This window comes from Chamaea fasciata, unplaced genomic scaffold (assembly GCF_029207755.1).
Source record: "Chamaea fasciata isolate MVZ Bird 193981 ecotype frontalis unplaced genomic scaffold, bChaFas1.0.hap1 SCAF_7, whole genome shotgun sequence".
In the NCBI taxonomy this organism is placed as follows: Eukaryota; Metazoa; Chordata; class Aves; order Passeriformes; family Sylviidae; genus Chamaea; species Chamaea fasciata.
The window spans coordinates 55,606,439-55,612,098 of record NW_027094092.1 but is presented as its reverse complement, the minus strand read 5'-3'; the positions used below and the strand labels follow the sequence as shown (position 1 = coordinate 55,612,098).

General features: G+C 46.2%; 1 long non-coding RNA gene across 3 annotated transcripts; it reads left to right on the top strand.

Annotated features, from left to right (window-relative positions):
- Positions 1-1,621: 1,621 nt before the first annotated feature.
- On the top strand, positions 1,622-4,817 carry LOC136291837 (uncharacterized). 3 transcript variants are annotated; one of them, XR_010721768.1, is made up of 4 exons: positions 1,622-1,644; positions 2,916-3,150; positions 3,775-4,029; positions 4,736-4,817. It is a non-coding gene; the product is annotated as an uncharacterized lncRNA (long non-coding RNA). The 3 variants fall into 3 exon arrangements; XR_010721767.1 differs by lacking the exon at positions 4,736-4,817 and having other exon boundaries at positions 2,916-2,947; positions 3,069-3,150; positions 3,775-4,704; XR_010721766.1 differs by lacking the exon at positions 4,736-4,817 and having other exon boundaries at positions 3,775-4,705.
- The last annotated feature ends 843 nt before the right edge of the window (positions 4,818-5,660 follow it).

Here is a 5,660-nt window from a genome sequence, read left to right as displayed (position 1 = left end):
AGGAATATGAGAAAACCAGGAAGAAACACTAAAAATAGCTCCAGTTTTTAAGGCCACATAGGGCAAGCTCTATAGAAATTGAAGGGAAGGTCATAAATCCATTAAAACTATTTACAACACTATGAGAACAGGGCCAGTATGATATTTTCCCCTGCCATGAGGAAACGGGGACGGATGGTGAATGAGGTCTGCCAGACAGTGGGATGAGGTGCTGGGAGGGGGCTCAGGAGAGGTGGGTTTGCTGGGGCAGCTCCCAAATAGAACTGTGATGGCTCCAGCAGTGGTGGGAGCAGCAGCACACACAGAGCTTGCTATGGTCTGGGCACTGGAGCAGTGAAGGGAGTGTGGGCTGGCTCCAGCTTCTGGCTGGGGATGGACAGGGCAGTGACTCCTCCCTGCTGGCCTGACAGCTGCCTGCTCTGCCTTCAGCCCCCTCTGACCCTGCCAGAGAGAGCTCTGAAAATTCTGAAATTCAGTCTCCTGCTGTCCATTGGGAAGAGACCATGAGAAAACAGCAGTGTTGTGAGTCAGAAAATAGTCTGTTTACATCTTTGGTAGAGTGGATGAAAGCACCCAACCAGCCTTGTTTATTTTAGCAAATGTTTTATGGATCGTCTGGAATTTTCATTGAAGTGTTATTTTAAAATTTTCTTCTCCTCTTTCTGAATCAGGAGATAGTGGAAAGCCAAGGAGACCCTCCTGAGACCTGGTGTGGAGTGTCTAACAGGGTAATTAACCCATGTTGTCTAAGATACTCTCCTTCAAGTCTCACAACTTCAAAGAAAAACCCCACAGTACCCCTGGCTGCAGGGTGTCCATGCCTTGCTGTCTGACATTTGATGCAAAGCGGATTCATTCTCCCGCATCCAAGCTGAAATTCCCCAGGTACTAATCAGTGATCTCACATTTTCAGCTTGAAATGATTTGTGTGAAAGCTATTAGATGGTAGGAAGTGGGGTGTATGAGAGAGTTCTCGCTCAGCCTTTCCAAAGAGGAAGTAATTTTTTATTTGCATTCCTGGCCTGGTTGCATTTAAGATTTTTGCCCCCAAATTTTAAGCACTAGAGGGAACTGGACCACCCTGTGCTTCAGCAGTGTTAGAAACAAAATCTGACTGTTGAGTGTTTGTGTGTTGTCTTAGACCTGAGGTTCCATGCTGAGATATCTTCTTTAGTGGAAATTAAATAACATATAGTTGCCCCTGTCTACAAGGCTCATTACTGTCTGTCAGCTCTGACCATTATATCCACTTAAAATACCACAGGGAGAGCTTATTGGGATTCTTCTGATATACTATTCCTCCAAAAGTCAATCAAAAACCAATCTAGTGCACTTAAGGCTTTTACTGCTTTGCTGAAGACAATCTCCCAGTATCGGCTAATCTGCACAGCCTGCTCCGATACCACAATGATTTTTGAGGGCATGTGAGAAGAGATTACCTACCTGTTTGTAAATGAGAATAATGGCTCACTTTCCCTGGGCTCTGGCTGTGCCATCAGAGGTGACCAATGCAATTACTCCTCCTTCTCCAATGGAACAGGGGGAAAAAACCCAAGTGTGATCTGCTTCTTTGGACTGTGCCATAAATTCAGTGGGAAGTTGCTGGGTGGGAGGGAACCATCAGTGGGATCAGCTGGTCAGGAGGTGAGCAGCAGGCAGTTGAGCTGAGTTATTTCCCCGAGGTGCTGGTATGTGAGGCAGACTCCAGCGTGGGAGGGGAAGGGTTTGTTTTCAGAGCAGCTAATAGTCCCAAAGCGTCTTGAGGGCCTGTGCATCTCTTTGCTCTTCAGTCAGGGCAGGGAAACAGAGAATCAGGAGCAGCAGAGGCACAGAAGGGTGTGTGGAGAGAGACAGCCTGCCAGAGCAAGGGGACAGACTTGAGTGATGCTTCCTGCAGATGGAGGGATGGATGGACAGATGGACAGGCACAGCACTGTCCAGTTAGAGTGCCAGAAGAGTTAAGAAAAATTAAGAAAATACTGTGTCCCTATTGAGGGTCTGTGAACTTCTAGGACACTTCTCAGGGGTAGAGCAGCACCCTCCCCATCACAAAGATGGGGAAACCAAGGCACAAACCAATACAGCAATTAGCACAGATGGTTTAGAGAAAACCGAAGAAGAGAGCAGAGGGATCCTTGCTCCCTGTCCTGCTTTACTGAAAACAGTGTCCCTTTGCTCCCTCAATTTAAAAGTAAGTTTCACTTCTACATTTTTCAAGACATGCAGTGTCCCTGAGGGTTGTGTACTTGTAGTTAGCATCAGTCTGGCTTCCAGATGACACAGAATGCCTCTATGGATCCTCTCACCACCCAAACCCCAGGTATTCCCGCACTACTGGTACTCTCACTCACCCTGAAAGGCTCAATGCCTTTGAGGAGAAACAGCCCACACACTCTGTTCCCTTCCTGTTCTAGCCCTCTCATAAAGCCAGGGCTCTCCTTCTGTGCCAAAACTCCCAACTCAAGCATCAACTTATGCATATTTCATGCATAACTGAGGTATCCTCTGCACAGCTGTCCAGCGCTGTGCACAGTTGTACATCTGAACAAAGGCAGATTTCTCCAAGTATAGCTCGTACTGAGACAGGGAAGTGCAGTGGTGGGGCTTAGGACAGCCTAAACACCAGTATTCTACGGGTATAGCAGTAGTGTGTTCTCTCTTGGTTGTTAGAAATGACTGGTGGCTTTCACCAACTCCTTGGGGGTCAGGTATGCTCCTCCCTGCCAGAGAAAGACATTTCTTCCTTCCCTGGGCTCTGTTCTGACCATTTTCATGCCGGGTTGTGTGTGTACTCTGTTAGCACATTTAAGGGTGTTTGAATGTGTTAGGGAGCTGGACGCTCACTGTGATGTTCCAGGGCCCCATTTTTAATATCCAGGGTTTAATCTCCCAGTTTCTTTTCCTCTTTCCCTTAGGTGAACCTGGAATCACCCTCTATTAACTTAAGGTGGAGTTTTCTTGCCATGGGGGTTTTTCTAGGGGACAGAAGGGCACAGAACAAATGCAGTGTCATCTGAGGGTAGACTACTCCAGACCTGCCTTCAGAGTCCTTCCCTCATTGCTGGCAGGGATGTGCTGCATGAGACCACAGAATACTTTGGGACCAGAAAGGGTTGGACTCACCTGCTCCTTGCTTTCCTAAGAGGTTTGGTGAGTAGTATTTTCCTATTTTTCATGATTTAACTATCAGTCTGAACATTAGGCTACTTATTTCTCTAATTCCATTCTGGACCAATTTACTCTTGTAAAACCTCATTACAACATGTGAAACAAACAGACTTTTGTGACGCTTACGTGGGATACTATTTTGGAAGCACAATAAAGAGATCATTGTACTCCAGGTGGTTCAGTGATAAATGTGGCTCCTAATTTGAGTAACACCTCTCAGCCCCTGTAGAGGTTTTCCCTTCCAGCTGGGAAGCAGCACAGCAGTAGCAGCCCTGGCAGCAAGAGTGGGTGAACAGATGCAGCCCAGCCTGCACCCGCAGTTCATCGCTGGGGCTCTGTTGCCTTCAGCAGAGGAAACAGAGCAACCGAGGTTCCTCCCTTCCTCCCCAGCCTGGAGGGAAGTGTCTGTGTCTGAAGCTAGCAAAGGGGGAGACTAATCACTCCTGTCCTGCTGATTAATCAAAAGCAGAGGCTGACTTTCTAAGCTTGTGATTTTGAATGTCCCCACACAGACACAGTGCCTGACAGCACGGCAGAGTTTGATGTGTTTATCCACAGCACCCTGGGACACAGAGGAGTGTGTTCCTGTCTTCTTCTGTTTTATAGATGAGGAGTGGAGCAGAGATGCTAAAGCTCAGCCTGACTGTCTTGACAGCAGCCATCAAAGAATTCCACAGTGGAGAAAGGAGCCTGTCACCGAGTATTTCTCCTCCACGCAGAGAACCCCTGCAGCACTGACCAAAGGGCCACAGTGACCCCCAGGAAAGGCTCATTTGGGTCTAGTGAAGCATCTCCCTGCTCGGAGATCACCTGCCTGGAGTTCACATCCCAAGTGCTCCCATCCTGGTCCTTCCACCTGGGGTAGATAATGACCTCATTACCTCCTTTCTACCATCTTTAGCACATTCTGCAGGGGAAAGTGATGCCACTGCTCTGTTGTAAATGCTTAACGAGGCTTAGCTGGGTGGTCACATGTTGGGTTTGAGCTGCTAAAGACTGCACTTGCAAGTTGAAAACTCGAATAGTATAAATATTGTAAAGTGACTCATGGAATGACCAACATGACATCTGTATAGACTTCAGGAGACATTTTTTACCCTTTTCATACCCAATCACAGATTAATTCATCAGTTTGATAAAATAAAAAGTAATTAATATATTTCTGTCATGTATCTCCTTGCAGTCAGAATGATAAAATATTCACAAGAGAGGTGGCTTGGAAACACGAATTTGATGAAGATGATTTAAAAAGAAAGAAACTTTAATTAAAGTCTAGAAAGGTCACTGAGTCCTACCATCAGATAATGGTGAAATTATAAAACAGATGGCAAATGTCCCCAAGAAGAAGAGAAGCAGTGGTCTGGAAAAAAAGAAAGATCTACTGCTAACAAAGTAAAACTCAATTCAGCACAGGCATTGCTTTAACAGCCTGGAGAACAGAAGAAGTGGCCAGTTTGGACTTGTACTAGACTTTCTGACTGCTATTAAAAATATTTAACTTGTGGAGAGGGACACTGTATTTAGATTTGTCTCAGTCATTTCACAGATTTCTTTTTTTCCAATGCAGTGTGGCAGAGAAAGGTCCTCTCCAGAGAGAGCAAACCTGAGTTGATCTGAAACCTTGTTCCAGAGGAAAGCCAAAGGTGAGGACCCACAGACCAGGATATTCTTAGATAACTGTTCTGAGCTGAAGCTTGGGTTCAAAAGGTCCTATTGGCAACAGATATCTCTGTGTCTTAATCCCACTGCTGGATGAGCTGTGTGTGCTTGGGAAGGGCTGTGAACTGGACCATGGCAGGGTCATCCCAGGGGGCACTAAGACCAGGGCATGACACCTCAAACTAACCTTCACCTCCAACCAGAAACCTTCACTTTTTGGAAGTCTATGGGCTGAGATAAGAATAGGAAAGTCAAGCAGATGAGGAAGCCCTGAGACCACAGTGAATGCTTAATTTTTGGCTGAAAAAGCAGAGATATCCAGCTTGCCCCATGGCTTAGATGTTATCTTACATGTTGGAGGAATATGTGACCTGGTGTAAGGCAGTATTTGTCAGGAAAAATTGTGTAATGTATATGGCAACATGGTGCTATGAAGGTCTTAAATCCTTTCTGTCTTTGAGGGAAATAAGGAGGATTCAAAAATCCAGAAAATGGGAGATATTTTATTCACCCTGTGATTACTCTTGTATTATAAGGGTGGGCTTCTGCTTCCCCAGAAATCCCACTGCTGCTCCCAGAGCCTTTTTCAGGTCTTGGCAGTAGGGAAGGCCAGGTTCAGAGCTGCTCATGCAACCCTAATTCCCCATGATATCATCTTCACTTACTCTGTCACAATCTATTTCTTCCACTAAAGCCTGTCTCAGCTGAGGCAGAGGAGAGTTGGTGCTCACTTACTGAGCAGCTATTGCAGACACTTGGCTCCTTATTGCTCCACGCACAGCCCCAGGCGTTAGCTCCTGTTGGCTTTAAGCTCTCTTGGGGTTTCCTTGTGC